Source organism: Pongo pygmaeus, chromosome 2 (genome assembly GCF_028885625.2).
Source record: "Pongo pygmaeus isolate AG05252 chromosome 2, NHGRI_mPonPyg2-v2.0_pri, whole genome shotgun sequence".
NCBI lineage: Eukaryota > Metazoa > Chordata > Mammalia > Primates > Hominidae > Pongo > Pongo pygmaeus.
The window spans coordinates 149843404-149860581 of NC_085930.1; the positions used below are offsets into that span (position 1 = coordinate 149843404).

Below are 17178 nucleotides of genomic sequence, written 5' to 3' on the forward strand. Positions count from 1 at the left end.
AAGTACCACAGACTGCATAGCTTGTAAACAACAGGAATGTAAATATTCCTCACAGTTTTAGAGGCTGGAAGTCCAAGATCAGGGTGCCAGCATGGTTTCTGGCGAGGGCCCTCTTCCGGGTTGCTGACTGCTGACTTCTCATTGTGTCTTCACATGGCAGAGAGCGAGAGAGCTCCCTAGGGCCTCTTTTATAAGGGCACTAATCCTATTCATAAGGCTCCACTCTCACAACCTAATTAGGTTCCACCTCCTAGTACCATTATGTTGAGGGTTACAATTTCAACATATGAATTTTGGAGGGACACGAATAGTCAGTCCATAACTGTATGGGTCAACGTTCTAGGAGGAAACAGCTAGCACGCTGAAATAGTAGACTGAAGAGAGTTCAATAAGAAAAGGACTATTTACAGAGGCATGGGCAGAGTTCAGGGAAACCAGCAGCTGAGGGTGAGGAACCCTGGGCTGGCAACACTGGGAGCGAAAACCATTAGCATCCCTAGGCTCAAAGGGCCAAGAAAAGGGAGCAGTAACTGGGAAAAGAAAAAAACATAGCTGTAAGAGAGAGCCACCCAACAGGAGATACGAGGTTAGATGGAGGAACACAGCCGCAGTAACTGCCAACCAAAGCCTGGCAAGGAGGAAGCAGGGCATAAATATTCTCACTTTCCCTTGCTCTTCCTCTCATCTCCTGTCTGTGCCTCCCACTGGCTGAAACTCAGGAGCACAGCAGACAAGGGAACCTGACTGGTGTCATCCACAGAGGTCGGCTTTCTACACACAGAGCAGGGCAGAGGAGGAGGGAGAGTGGACGAGTGTCAGGAGAAGAATATATGCAACAGACTTTATCTATAGGATAAACAAAATTGCAAAAATGCAAAACTTAAGTGTATAAATAGATAAAAGGTAATTTGTTTCAAATGTGGGTGGGGGACTTTTGAATCCCACTCCCCTACCTCTCCCATCTGAACATCAGATGCTAAACACCTGAAGCATCTCCAGAGAGCCTTAGGTTATCATCAAAATTACATTCTTCCCAAAGTGCAACCCAAATGTGTGACACAAAGAGGTAGGTCCAGAGCCTAGAACTAGATTTTGTAAATGCTGTTGCAAGAGTGACAGAGGATTTGAAGTGGGAATGATGAGGTCCAGTTTGTGTTTTTGTACAGCCTTCCTGCAGGATCTTTGGATGGTGGCTTAGCAAGTCAGCAGGAGTAGAGGTGGGTAGCAGGCATGGTGGCTCATGCCTGTAATCCCGGCACTTTGCAAGGCCGACACAGGCAGATCACTTGAAGTCAGGAGTTCAAGACAAGCCTGGCGAACATGGAGAAACCCTGTCTCTACTAAAAATACAAAAATTAGCTGGGTGTGGTGGCCCACACCTGTAGCCCCAGCTACTTGGGAGGCTGAGTCAGGAGAATTGCTTGAACCTGGGAGTCAGAGGTTGCAGTGAGCCAAGACTGTGCCATTGCACTCCAGCCAGGGTGATGGAGCAAGACTCCATCTCAAAAAAAAAAAAAAAAAAAAACCAAGAGTACAGGTGGGGAAATTGAGGGAAAGGCTGTTGGTTCTAGGGAGAGAAAGAGGGCCTGAATGAAGTCCATGGGAGTAGGGGCTGGGAAAGAGAGCTGGTGCAAACAGGCCAAGTCCACAGAGATTAGTGACTTGGTGCATGCAGGACTCCGGCAAGAAAAGTGAGGACACTCGCAATCCATTCATTCACTTGTTCTCAATACATTTATTCGGGGCCTGCTATGTGTGAGGCACTGCTGTTGATGCAGAGGACACTACAATGAAGAAAACAAATATAAAATCTGCACCCTTGGAGAGCTTATACTCTAGTAGGAAAGGTACATGGACAGGTAACCTGGTAAATGTAACGTATCTAACATGCATGCTAAGCCAAGAAGAGGAGTAGAGAGAGCAGATGGCTGCGTTGCCACAGTGGTGTGCTTGTAAATGTTTAACAACCATCTCTCTGGGGATAAGTAAAAAGCCCTGATTTGTAGTGTTTGCTGTTTTCCATAATGTAAATACTCCCACCACAACCAATTTTAAGCTCCAACATGATGCCACTGAATGCAGATTGGGAAAAGATGATCAGTAGCCAACCATCATAGAGTGTTTCCAATCATACAGATACAGTAGATGTAAATGATCTGAACAGCAAAGATAATAATGAAATGTAGTAAAATAATTAAAAAGTGATGAGTTTTAAGTATTTATTTGTTTTTAATGTAATTTATTTAATTGTACATTTATATAATTTAATTTTTAATAATGACTGTAATAAACAGCCAGTTTGAAAGATTTCCAAAGTTTTAACCATCAGTTTTTGCAAGCCAGTATGAGCTGGCTCCAGGATACTACTATGTTGCTGAAATTGGGATTATCCCATATTAATTCTGACCTTGTTTGGGTACTCTGCCAAGTTTCAGGACATTTCACTTGGCCTAACATTACAATGGTCCCTTTTCTGACATGCCCCTTGATGAGTGATGAAGATAAGCTGGCTTAGAGTAGATGGGAGTGAGGGAAACCAAGCCTCAATGAAGCTTTCACAGCAATGACCTACACAGAGTCTGACCCATGTATGAGAGTTTATACCTCTAACTATTCCTGGGCACCCAGCATGCACTCAACATTACCAGAGACACTAGTTCAAAACAGAGATGCAAAGATCTGAAAATGTTAGCAAATCAAACTTAGGAATATATATATATATATATAGGTTCATCATGACCAAAGTGAATTGATTTTATGAGTACAAGTTTGGCTTAATAGTCAAAAAGTGATATAATAATATTGTCCAAATTTTAAAAATTTAAAAAATTATCATCTCAATAGAGGTAGGAAAATTATTTGCTAAAATTCAATATCTTGTTTATGATTCTGGAAAAAACTTTCATAAAACTAGGAAGAGATACACTTACTTAAACTAGTAAAGGATATCCATGAGACGCCTACAGCTAATATCATATTTAATGAAAAATTATTGAATGCTTCCTTGTGAGATGAGTAGTAAGAACAGTTGCCCTTTATTATCACTTCTACACAATATTGTATTGGAAACCCTAGGCAGTTTAATAAGCCAAAAAGAAGAAATTAGAAGGTGTAAAAATTGGAAGGAAAGAAACAAAACCACCATCATTTGCAAATGACATCATTGTATACATAGGAAAAAATATAGGAAACTATGAGAATTCATAAGGGAATTTAGAAAATATGAATACAAGGTTAATATTTTAGAAGTTGTATTTCTACATATTAACAACAAACAATTAGAAAATGAAATGTAAAACAATGTCATTTATAGTAACAAAAATAGAAAAATCTAATGAAAAATGTGCAAGACCTCTACACTGAAAATTACAAAACATTGGCAAAAGACATGGAAGAACTAAAGAAATAGAGGGCTCTACCATGTTAATTGGATAATTCAATATTGTTAAAAATGTCAGTTCTACCCAAAGTAATCTGTAAAGTCAATGCAATAACAATACAAATTTTCTGAGCTTTTTTTGTGGAATTGACAAGTTGATTCTAAATTCATTTGGAAATGCAAAGGACCTAAAATAGCTGTAACAATATTAGAAAAGGAAAACAATGTCAGGCCAAGGTGGCCAACTAGAAACAGCTAGTATGTGTGGCTCTCATGGAGAGGAACAGAAGGCGTGAGTAAATACAACACCTTCAATTGAAACAACCTGATACTTGCATTGGGATTAATCAAGGAAACAACTTGACCCATGGAGAATGAACAAAAGCAAGACAGGACGGTGGCCCACCCGGGAGCAACACAGAGCCAGGGAGACCCTCCCCTGCCCAGGGAAGTGGTGAGTGAATGTGAAACCCCAGGAAACCACACTTCTTCCATGGATCTTTGCAACCCTCAGGTCAGGAGATCTCCTTGTGAACCCACTCCACTGGGGCCTTCAGTCTGACAGACAGAGCTATGTGGACTCTTGGCAGAGCAGCTGTTCAGGCATGTATGGAGAGCCTGGAGCCTTAGATACTTGGGCTTTCCAGTAAAGTAGCTGCAGGTCCAACAAAATGGGAAATTAGACTCCCATACATACCCCTAGGAAAGAGGCTGAATCCAGGGGGCTGAGCAGTGACAACCTGCAGGCTCCACTTCCACGGCAGTTCACAAGATAAAACCCACTAACCTGGAATTCCAGCCAGCCACCAGTAGTGGCGTTGCACCTCCATAAGAAGGAGCTCTTAGGGGGAGGGGTTGAACACCATCTTTGCTGTTTGGGCACCTTAGCCATTCCAGCCTTCAGGCTTTGGAGAGTCTGAGCCAACAGGGGCAGAAGGGATCCCCCACAGCACAGTTGCTCTACCAAAACATGGCCAGACTGCTGCTTTAAGCAGATGCCCGATCCTGTTCCTCCTCACTGGGTGGGGCCTCCCAACTGAGCGTCCAGCCACCCCTGCCCATGTTCACCATCTGACAGAGATTTGAATTCTCCTCAGACAGTGCTCCCAGAGGAATGGGTGGGCCACCATCTTTCCTGTTCAGGCCACTTAGCCAATCCAGGCTTCAGGCTTTGGAGAGTGAGCAACTGGGGGCAGAAGGGATCCCCCAGCACAGTACAGCTGCTCTACCAAAATGTGGCCAGACTGCTTTTTTATTGGGTCTTCAATCCCATTCATCTCACTGGGCAGGACCTCCCAACCAGGGTCTCCAGCCACCTCCTACAGGTGCCTTTGAGCTGGCAACAGGCCTGTACGTTTTTGGAATGAAGTTCCCAGAGGGTGGAACAGGCTGCCATCTTTGCTGTTTTGCAGGCTTCACTGGTGATACCTCCAGATACTAGAAAATGTAAGGTGACTGGAGTGACCCTACAGAAAAGCAGCCAGACTGTTACATGGGTGCCCATTCCCATATCTCCTCACCAGGCAAGTCCTCCAGGCCTGGGCCTCCAGCCACCCTACGCCAGAGCTATTGAGCCACTAGCAACTCAGCAATTCCCTGAACAGAGCCTCCAGGGACAACTGAAAGCCTCTCTGCCACTGCCTCTGCAGTGGAACTGCCCTTGCCACCCTCTGACTAACGAAGGTGTAAAGACCCTAAGTGCTTTATCCATACTTCCAACAAGCTGCGGTCAACCTAAGGAGAGAAGGACAGTCTATCTTCCATGGGTTCCACACACCTCCCGCTGCTCGTCACCAGACAGGGAATCCCTTGCTTGGGCCCAGCACATACCCTCCATCCTGGGCTGATTGCACTGAGCAGTTGCTCACCCAAAGCTCTCTGGGGTGGAGTTCCCGGGAGACAAGCAAATGACCCTCGGCCACAACCACTACTAAGATCTCTTCCTCTGCTGCCTTCAAGTTGGGGAAGAAACATAAACACCGAGAGAGCCCCAGAGCTACAGTGAGCAGCCCAAGAGTGCCAAGTCATGACCTACAGTCAGGACTGAAGGGGGAGAGGAACCCAAACTTTCAGAGTGTTGAGAGGGGACTTGGCTGCAATTGTGAGGAAACACAGGGGAGCCACACAACCAAGCAAGAGTCTCCCAACTGACCAATAAGCCTAAGTGCCACCTGCTGAATCACACCCCAAAACTTCAACACCAAAAATACCTCACTAACATACCACTCTCTGAAATGAGGGACAAGAAGTCAGCATCAAATAAAGACCCTGCACAAAGCCTCGGCCCAGTGAAAACATTCAGAATAAAAGTCTATTGACTATAATCAATCTACACTGCAGTCAAAGGAATACCCACATGCAGAGATGAGAAAGAACCAATACAAGAACTCTGGTAACTCAAATGGCCAGAGTGTCATATGTCCTTCAAACAACCATACCAGTTCTCCAACAAGAGTTCTTAACCAGGCCAAACTGGCTGGAATGACAGAAATAGAATTCAGAATATAAATAGGAACAAAGATCATCGAGATTCAGGAGGATGGCAAAACCCAATCCAAGGAAAATAAAAATCATGATAAAGCAATACAGGAGCTGAAGGACAAAATAGTTGGTATATAAAAGAAACTAACAGGTCCAACAGAGCTGACTAACACAATACAAGACTGTTTCTCTGAAATAAGACAGTCAGACAAAAATAAAGAAAAAAGAATGTGAAGGAATGAACAAAACCTCCGAGGAGTATGGGATTCTGTAAAAAGGCCAAATCTATGAATCATTAGCATCCCTGAAAGAGATAAGGGGAAAGCAAACAACTTGGAAAGCATATTTCAGGATATCATACATGAAAACTTCCCTAACCTTGCTAGAGAGGCCATCAGTCAAATTCAGAAAATACAGAGAACTCCTGCAAAATTCTACACAAGAAGTTCATCCCCAAGATACACAATCATCAGATTTTCCAAGGTCGAAATAAGGGAAGAATGTTAAAGGCAGCTAGGGAGAAAAGGTAGGTCACCTACAAAGGGAACCCCATCAGGCTAACAGTGGACCTCTCAGCTGAAACCCTGCAAGCCAGAAGAGGTTGGGGGCTGATATTCAATATTCTTAAAGAAAAACATCTTCAACCAAGAATTTTATATCCAGCCAAACTAAGTTTCCTAAATGAAGAAGAAATAAGATCTTTTTCAGATAAGCAAACGTTGAGGGAATTCATTACTGCCAGATCTGCCTTGCAAGAGATCTTGAAAGGAGCACTAAATATAGAAGGGATAGACCACTACCAGCTAATACAAAAACACACTTAAACTCAGAGACCAGTATCACTGTAAAGCAACCACACAAACAAGCCAACATAATAACCAGCTAAAAACACAATGACAGGATCAAATCCACACATATCAATGGCAACCTTGAATGTAAACAGGCTAAATGCCCCATGTAAAAGACAGAGATTTTAATTCTCCTGAGACGGTGCTCCCAGAGGAAGGGGTGGGCCACCAAGCTGAATTAAAAAAAGCAAGATCCAATGGTATGCTGTCTTTAAGAGACCCATCCCACATTTAATGTCACTCATGGGCTCAAAATAAAGGGATGGAGGAAAACCTACCAAGCAAATGGAAAACAGAAAAAAGAAGAGTTGCAATCCTAATTTCAGACTATTCAACATAGTATCAGAAGTGCAAGCCAGAGCAAAGTCAAGAGAAAGAAAGAAAGGGCATCCAAATAGGAAGAGAGGAAGTTGAACTATCTCTGTTTGCAGAAGACATGTTTCTATATCTAGAAAACCCCATAGTCTCAGCTCAAAAGCTTTTCCTACTGACAAACAACTTCAGCAAAGTTGCAGGATACAAAAATCAATGTACAAAAATCAATGTACAAAAATTACTAGCATTCCTATACACCAACAACAGCCAAACCAAGAGCCAAATCAGAATGGCAATCCCATTCACAATTGTCACAAAAAGAATAAAATACCTAGGAATACAGCTAACCTCTCTACAGTGAGAATTACAAAACACTGCTCAAAAAAATCAGAGAAGACACAAACATCCCATGTTCATGGATAGGAAAAGTCAGTATCATTAAAGCGGCTATATTGCCCAAAGCAATTTACAGATTCATTGCTATTCCTATCAAACTACCAATAACATTCTTCACAAAACTAGAAAAAACTATTTTAAAATTCATATAGAACCTAAGAAGAGCCAAAATAGTGAAGGCAATCCTAAGCAAAAAGAATAAAGCTGGAGGCATCACATTACGTGACTTCAAACTATACTAGAAGGCTACAGTAACCAAAACAGCATGGTACTGGTACAAAAACAGACACATAGACCAATGGAACAGAATAGAGAGCCCAGAAAAAAGGCCACCCATCTATGCCTATCTGATCTTCGACTAAGGTGACAAAAATGAGCAATGGGGAAAAGACCCCCTGTTCAATACATGGTGCTGGGACAACTGGCTAGCCATATGCAGAAGATTGAAACTGGACCCCTTTTTTACAGCATATACAAAAATAAACTGGAGATGGATTAAACACTTAAATGTAAAACTCAAACCTATAAAAACCTTGGAAGACAACCTAGGCAATACCAGTCAGAACATAAGAATGGGCAAAGATTTCATGACAAAGACATTGAAAGCAATTACAACAAAAGCAAAAATTGACAAATGAGATTTAATTAAACTCAAGAGCTTCTGCACAGCAAAAGAAACTATCAACAGAGTAAGCCCAGATTGGGTACTGGACTTAATACCTAGGTAATGCAGTAATATGTACAACAAACCCCTGTGACATGTGTTTACCTGTGTAACCTTCACATGTACCCCCAAACCTGAAATAAATTTATTTTTTTTTTTTTTTGTGAGACAGAATCTCGCTCTGTTGCCCAGGCTGGAGTGCAGTGGCGCAATCTCGGCTCACTGCAACTTCTGCCTCCCGGGCCCAGGTTCATGCCATTCTCCTGCCTCAGCCTCCTGAGTAGCTGGGACTACAGGCACCCGCCACCACACCTGGCTAATTTTTTTTGTATTTTTAGTAGAGGCGGGGTTTCACCGTGTTAGCCAGGATGGTCTCGATCTCCTGACCTCGTGATCCACCCGCCTGGGCCTCCCAAAGTGTTGGGATTACAGGCGTGAGCCACCGTGCCCGGCCAATAAAAGTTTTAAAAGTTAAAAATCTACAGAATAAGAGAAAATAATTGCAAAACCCCTGTGACATGTGTTTACATATGTAACCTTCACATGTACCCCCAAACCTGAAATAAAAGCTTTAAAAAAGTTAAAAAAAATTAAAAAAAAAACCGTACAGAATGGGAGAAAATATTTGCAAACTATGCATCTGACAAAGTCTAATATCCAGCATCTACAAGGGACTTAAACAAATTTATAAGAAAAAATCCAAACAACCCCATTAAAAAGTGGGCAAAGGACGTGAACAGACACATTTCAAAAGAAGACATACATGTGGCCAACAATCATATGAAGAAAAGCTCAATATCACTGATCATTAGAGAAATGCAAATCAAAACCACAATAAGATACCATCTCACACCAATCAAAATGGCTGTTTAAAAAAATTTAAAAATAACAGATGCTGGCAAGGTTGCAGAGAAAAGGGAACACTTACACACTGTTGGTAGGAGTGTAAATTGGTTCAACCATTAGGGGAAGCAATGTGGGGATGCCTCAAAGAGCCAAAAGCAAAACTACCATTTGGCCCAGCAATCCCATTACTGGGTATATATCCAGAGGAATAGAAATCATTCTACCATAAAGACACACGCATGCAAATGTTCATTACAGCACTATTCACAATAGTAAAGACAAGGAATCAACTTAAATGCCCATCAGTGGTAGACTGGATAAAGAAAACGTGGTACGTTCGCACTATAGAATACTATGCAGCCATAAAAACAAATGAGATCATGGCTTTTGTGGGAACATGGATGAAGCTGGAGGCTATTATCCTTAGCAAACTAACACAGGAACAGAAAACCTAATACCACATGTTCTCACTTAAAAGTGGAAGCTAAATGATGAGAACTTATGAACACAAAGAAGGAAACAACAGACACTGGGGTCTACTTGATTGGGGAGGGTGGGAGGAGGAAGAGGAGCAGAAAAGTTAACAATTGTATACTGGGCTTAATGCCTGGGTAATGAAATAATATGTACAGCAAACCCATATGACATGTGTTTACCTATGTAACCTTCACATGTACCCCCAAACCTGAAATAAAAGTTAAAAAATAATAATGAAGAAAAGAAAAACAAAATAGGAAACTTACATTACCAGATACTGAGAAAACTATGAAGATATGATAATTGTTATGGTTTGAATGTGTCCCCCAAAGTTCATGCATTAGAAACTTAATTCCCAATGCAACAATGTTGAGAGATGGGGCTCTTAAGAGGTGGTTAGGTCACGAGGGCAGCCCTCATGGATAGATTAATGTTGTTACCTCGAGAATGAGTTAGTTATCATAGGAGTGGTTTCCTGATAAAAGGATGAGTTTGACCCTCTTCCCTCTCTTTTTCTGGCGTGTACTGTCTTGCCCTTCTGCCTTCTGCCATAGGACGATGCAGCAAGAAGGCCTTCGCCAGATACAGGCCCCTTGACCTTGGACTTCCCGGTGTCCAGAACTGGAAGAAATAAATCTCTATTCTTTACAAATTACCCAGTCTCAGATATTATGTTACAGCTGCACAAAATGGACTAAGAGAGTAATTAAGATAGTTTGATATTGGGGTAAGCATAAAAACAAATAGACCAGTGAATAGAACTGAGTCCAGAAACAGACCCACACTTACATGGTCAATCGTGTTGCTGCAATTCATTGGGGGAAAGATGGTGTTTTCAACAAATGGTACTGGATCAATAGGATATCCATATAGAAAAAAACATGAATCCTCACCCCTACCTTACACCATAGACAAAAACTAAATGGAAAGTGATTATAAACCTAAACATGAAAGGCAAAACAGCAACAACAAAAAAACTCCTAGAATAATACATAGGAAAAAAAAAACCTTTATGTTTTTGGGGTGGTCAAGGCTTTCTTAAACAGAACACAGAATCCAATAACAATTAAGAAAAAGACTAACACAGTGAACTTCATTGAAATTAATAACTCCTTTTCATTAAGAATCACATTGAGAGTGAAAGACAAGGAACAGTCTAAGAAAAGATAGTTGCAATATACATAACTGATAAAAGAGAGTATTCTTAACACTCCCAAATTGGAAACAATCCAAATGGCATCATTGGTAGAAAACAAAAATAAATAGTGGCATATTCATACAGTGGAATACTATACAACAATTTTCAGCAAAAGAAACACACTACTGCTACACACCACATAGATGAAACTCATGGAATGTTGAATAAAAGAAGCTACGCATAAAAGATTATATGATTCTGCTTAGGTGAATTCAAGAACAGGCAAACGTTATCTATGATTGTGGAAGTCAAAATAGTGTTACTCTGGAGGGAGAGAGGCATGTTATTGATTTTGGGAATGAGCATGAGGGAGCTTGCTGGGGTCCCAGAAAAGTTTCACATTTCTATCTGGGTGATGATTATATGAATACATACATATGTAAAAATGCATCAAACTATGTACTTAGGATTCATGTACTTTGTTTACGTATAGTACACCTAAGTTTTTTGTTTGTTTGTTTGTTTTTGTTTTTCTGTGACGGAGTCTCGCTCTGTCGCCCAGGCTGGAGTGCAGTGGCGCTATCTTGGCTCACTGCAAGCTCCGCCTCCCGGGTTCACTCCATTCTCCTGCCTCAGCCTCCTGAGTAGCTGGGACTACAGGCACCCGCCACCACGCCTGGCTAATTTTTTGTATTTTTAGTAGATACGGGGTTTCACCATGTTAGCCAGGATGGTCTTGATCTCTTGACATTGTGATCCGCCTGCCTCGGCCTCCCAAAGTGCTGGGATTACAGGCGTGAGCCACCACACCCAGCCCACCGAAGTTTCTTTTTTTTTTTTAAGGAGGAGGGAGGAGTAACATCCCCAAACTTCTGTGTTTAAAAAGTTACTACCTTCTCACTAGAAATTCTTTGGACTCAATGCAGTGTTTCCCTTGGCAGTAACTGCATCTGAGCAGGGAGATGGTTCCACGGCAGAAAAAAGAAAGGGGGCTGAGAGATTTGAAGGTCTGGAAGAACAAAGAATCCTATTGTCTAGTGAAAACAACTCCCAGAGCTAACGCCCTAGAAGCACTCACAGGAGTTAAACATCTGTTCAGTGACTCCCTGTATCAAGTGACCTCCTATAAAGCAAGTGTGGGTGCTCTCAGGAGCCCAACTGCACACAGGCCATACGTTCTAGAATTGCAAATTTTCATCTAAAATGCACATTCTTTTCCTGGATAATGATTATGTTACACAACAGCCTCTGGGATTTCCACACAGAGCTAAACAGGATATCACTGCCCACTAGCTGGAGAAAAATCAGTCTTTTTTTTTTATTTTGTAAACAGAGAAGATAAGCCTTTTCTTTTTCCTTTTCTTAAAAAAAAAAAAAATCTCCTGGCAAGTAAATCAATTCACTTTTCTCAATGTGTAGGCAGTCCCATATTCCTCACCAATTCCTCCAAAATTTTCAGATGAAGTTGCTAGGACTGGATTTGAATTATTAAAAATATAAAACAGAGACCAAAAAAATCCATTTCTTGTAGAAATACAAACATATCTTCAGATGAAATGGCATGATATTTGGGACTAGGGGCAAGGAGAATGGATGGGGATATAAAGATGAAACAGAATTGTCAAGGGCAGGTGCGGTGGCTCACACCTGTAATCCCAGCACTTTGGGAGTCCAAGGCAGGCGGATCACCTGAGGTCAGGAATTCGAGACCAGCCTAGCCTGACCAACATGGTGAAACCCTGTCTCTACTAAATACACGAAAATTAGCCAGGCGCGGTGGCGGGTGCCTGTAATCCCAGCTATTCGGGGGGCTGAGGCAGGAGAATCTCTTGAACCCAGGAGGCGGAGGTTGCAGTGAGCAGAAATGCCACTGCACTCCAGCCTGAGTGACAGAGCAAGACTCTGTCAGAAAAAAAAAAAAACAAAACAGAATTGTCAATGAATTGAAAATTGAAGCTGGGTGATGAGAACATGAGAGTTTATTATACTCTTTGTTCTAATCTTGTTTGAAATTGCTCGTAATAATTATAATAAAAGAATTCTCTGCGGGTGAATTGATTTGAAAGGTTGAGCATTTACATACGATCACGAGTTTATAATCAAGGAGATTCTGACTGATTTAATCAACTTGCCGTTTCTTATCAAGCTTGGGAAATGAAAATAAAATTCCCTGATTTGATACCCAAGTCCCTAATTATTTTCTTCTTTCAATTGTTCTTCACTAACTGGCGTCCAAGCTTTGAGTTTAATATCTTGTTATTTTCATTTTTGATTGCTGAAGAACATATTGGTTCTTCTGTACTCTTTTTTACCTGAATTCTTTCAGTTAAATAACAGCATAATTACACGTTTTTAATGTGTAGCAACAGTAAATTCCTTTTTATTGCTGAGTAGTATTTCATTGGATAGATATACTACAATTTGTTTATCTGCTCACCATTGATGGGCATTTGGGTTGCTTCTGGTTTGGGGCCATTACAAATAAGGCAACTGTGAGCATTCATGTTCTGACATAGACTTTCTTTTCTCTTGGGTAAATACCTAGGTGTGGAATGGCTGGATCAAATGAGTGGTGTATGTTTAACTTTTTAGGAAACTGCCAAACTGCTTTCCAAAGTTGTGTCATTTTACATTCCCACCAACAGTGTATGAGGGTTTTACTTCCTTCACATCTTTGCCAACATTTGATGTGATCAGACTTTGTAGTTTTAAATATGAAGTGGTATTTCATTGAGTTTTTAATTTGCAGATCCTTAATAACTAATGAGGTTGAGCATCTTTTCATATGTTTATTTAGTACTCATACATCTTTTTTGCCGAAATATCTGCTCAAATCTTTTTCCCATTTTTAATTGGTTTGTTTGTTTTTAATTAAGTTTTGAGAGTTCTTTACATATTCTGGATGCATATTCTTTATAAGATATATGCTTTATTTTCTCCCAGTGTGTGACTTGTCTTTTCATTCTCTTAACAGTGTCTTTCAAGAACAGAAGTTTTTTACTTTAATAAGGTCCAGATCAATAATATGTTCTTTTATAGACTATGCTTTTAGTGTCTTATTAAAGAAATCTTTGCCTTACTCATGATTCCAAAGACTTACGTCTGTATTTTCTTCCAGAAATTTTACAGCTTTAGGTTTTATATTTAGGTATTTGATCCACTTCGAGGAAATTTCTGTATATTTTACCTTAGAGGAATTGATCAAAGTCATTTTATTGAGCGCATATATCCAAAAGTTCCGGCACCATTTGTTGAAAAGACTGTCCTTTCTCCACCCAATTGCCTTTGCATCTTTGTAAAAACTGAGTTGTCCCTATGTGTATGGTCTTTTTATGGACTCTTTATTCTGTTCCATTGATCTATTTGTCTTTCCTGATGCCAATATTATGCTATCTTGACTACTGTAGCTTTATAATAGGTCTTGAAATCAGATAGTATTAATCCTCCAACCTTGTTCTTTATGAAAGTCATTTTGGCTATTCTAAGTCTTTTGTTTTGTTTGTTTTGTTTTGTTTTTTTCAAGTTTGGTATTAACTTTATTCTATTTTCTGTATAACTTTAAGTACATAAAGGTTTATTTCCACAGACCTGAGGAAATGGGTAGAAATCACAGGACAATCTCTCTTCCCACCAATAAAAAGTTGCATATTTTGGTAAGTGTTTGTCCTAGAGGGGAAAAACTGAAATTTACATTAGCCGTGCTGTGCAAGATTCTTACATAAGTCAAGACCTAAAACCAGCCTGGAGGTTTTAGTCCTCTGTTCAGGTGCTTGGACAGAAGCCATAAACTGATGAGCATGACAGGGAAAAAGAGGCAGTGAAGACAGGTGACAGGCACCTGGCAGGCAAGGAGGATTCAGGAATGCCAGACTCCTTGAAATGGTGTGTTTTTTTGTTTTTTGTTTTTTGGGGTTTTTTGGGGGGGTTTTGTTTTTGGTTTTTTTTTTCCTTTTAAAGTCATCTCTGTAGGAAGGTGCTGGGCAGGGATCCCAGAGAAAGAAAGGGTCCAAGACTCCATTAACTGCCCTGGATGAAGGGCACTGCTACAGCAGCTAGTACCAGAGACTCTGCTATCTCATGGTTGAGGCAGACCCAGGATAGAATAGAGAATAAAAGGAATGCTTATAGGAAACAATTTCGCATGGAATGCTAGATGGCCAAGCCTCAGCCTTTGGTCCAGTGCGACCCTTGCCTGGCTTGTTAACAGTGAAAAATTAGTTTGGTTAGAAGAACCATCTGGAAACACACCAGCTTCTGCTACCTTCATGCTCATTGTTAAAAAGAGATTAACCAGTGTGAACATTCTGATCTGTTAATTCCTGGGACTGTGTTTTCTTTCCAATGGACTGTTTGTTGGTAGAATAACCCCCAAAAGCTCAAAGCTAAAATGCATCATCAGTCCTAGTTGGCAGTTCCTTAAGAATGGACTGGCGGTGTGGTTGAGCTGATACAGAAAAGCTGCATCTTCCTGCAGAAGATCAACTGACCTGCTATCCCACCCCAAATTTCAGCCTGAGGTATATTTCAGTGAAGGCAGGTAGCCGTGCTTCTCAGAGCAGAGAAGCAATTTTAAGAGCAGAAAGGTAGAGGAAATCTAGAAAAGAACCATCTTGACACAGATTTATCCCATGGTGTGAAGGGAGGGCAAAGAACCCAGTGGCACTTCGCTTATCCAGCAATTTCTGTCACTGTGGTGACCAACTTCTGCCCATGCCATAGGATCTTGAACTGCTCAGAACCTGGGAATTCATTAAAGTCACCACCTTCTGTAGGAATGAGGACGTTTGTCTCGGAAGATTTGGCACTGACTATTTCACAATCCAGGGAATTCTTGCTCAGGTAAGCATGGCAGCCATCTGTTTTGTTGATGGATATGGTTGGCACTTTACCCATTACCTGAACTTTGACATCCCTACTGTTGATTATCTCCACAATGCCCACCACGTCATCGAATACCAGACCAAGTTTCTTACGGTTATCTACTGTAATGGAGTTAATTTTGCCCTCGATTTGCAATGTCGTGTTGACACACTTGTATATGTAAGCCACCTGTTTCAGCTCTGTGTCCTCAATCACCAGGTTGGAAACATTTTCCTGATTTTCCACTCTCCAATTCTTGCCCTCCAGTTCAAGTACAGCTGGCTCCTTCTTTGTGGCTGGTTTGGGGGTGGGCTGGTTTGGGGTTTAGGTGCAGAGAATGGCTTGGGGCCACTGCATAGTGGACCACTCTGAGCCTTCAGGGCAGGGTTCTTGTGAGTCTTCATGTCATCAGATAATGTTTCAGGGCATGTGTGATGCTTTCCCCCTGGTTAATATGCGCAAACAGTGCTGAGTGGGAAGCGGACTCATCTGCGCCTGAACTGGTAGAGACTGGGGGAGAAGGGGAGCCTGGTGGAGGGGCAGGAGGACCTGATCCAGCAGAGGGTCCAGATGGCAGTCCACTCAGTTCTTTTGCCACAGGCCCCGTTTTGCTCCAGGCCAGTCTGGTGGTATGGAACTCCTTAATGTAAGCCTGCAGCTCTGTCCATATACTTAAATAAGCTTTAACCCAGTCTACATGCTTCTTATCCACATCTTTGTACTCTTTGAGGACTTGGTTTGTATAAAACATGGCAGCGTCATTCATTTCTTTCACATAAGGGCCAGGCTTGGGAGCCATAGCCACCCAGCCCCGGGCCTGGATACTTTCGCTGACAGCTGACAGGTGATTAAACAACTTGCTACCTCGGTTCTTCTCCCGAAAGGTTATCACTTCTTTGATCTGCTCTGAGATGGGTGCCAAAATATCGGAAAGCTTATTATCTGCTGGCTGTTGACACTGAGAAGCTGTAACCAACAGTGCTCACTCCAACTTCAAACCTGTGTGGACCATCTCCACATGTTTCTGCACGTCTCCCCCAATCTCTTTACTGATCTTCAAGTACTCTGCCACAGGACCAGCAAGCAGCGAGTCAAATGCCTGCACATATAGAGCTGCTCCTACTTTTGAAGGACTGTCTCCATACCCATGGTGCATGTCAGAGGTATGAGATACTGCCTCCAGGTGGCCCACTGCCCTCTCCAATCTTTCTGTTAGATTTTGCATGTCAGCCATAATGGACCACCTCAGAGTTCTGCCTCACCTCCGGACTGCGATCAGCTGCTCTCCTAAGTCTTTTGTATTTCCATATAAACTGTAGAATCAGCTTGCCAATATCTCCCAAAAAGAAAATTTACTTGGATTTCAGTAGAAATTGTATTGCATCTATAGATCAGTTGTGGAGACAGTTGACATCTTAACATTATTGAGTCTTCTACTTTGTGAAAAAAGAATACCTTTCCATTTATTTAGGTCTTTTTTAATTTCTCCCAAAAGTGTTTACTAGTTTTAGTGGACAAGCCTTGCACTTCTTTTGATAGATTCACCCCCAGATATTTAATATTAATTTAATATTAAATTGGTGTAAAAGTAATGGCAGTTTTTGCCATTACATTTTAAAAACTGCAATTACTTTTGCACCAGCCTAATATTTGTTGATGTCATTGTAAATTTTTAAACAATTTTCTACTTTGGATTTTTGGTTGCTGACATATAGAAAACCAACTGATTTTTATATATTGATTTTGTATCCTGCCAACGTTGCCAGAGTAGAAA

At 41.3% G+C, this 17178-nt stretch overlaps 1 pseudogene; it reads right to left on the reverse strand.

The window, feature by feature from the left end:
• Positions 1-14480: 14480 nt before the first annotated feature.
• Positions 14481-16678, reverse strand: LOC129032618 (adenylyl cyclase-associated protein 1-like; annotated as a pseudogene).
• Positions 16679-17178: the final 500 nt, after the last annotated feature.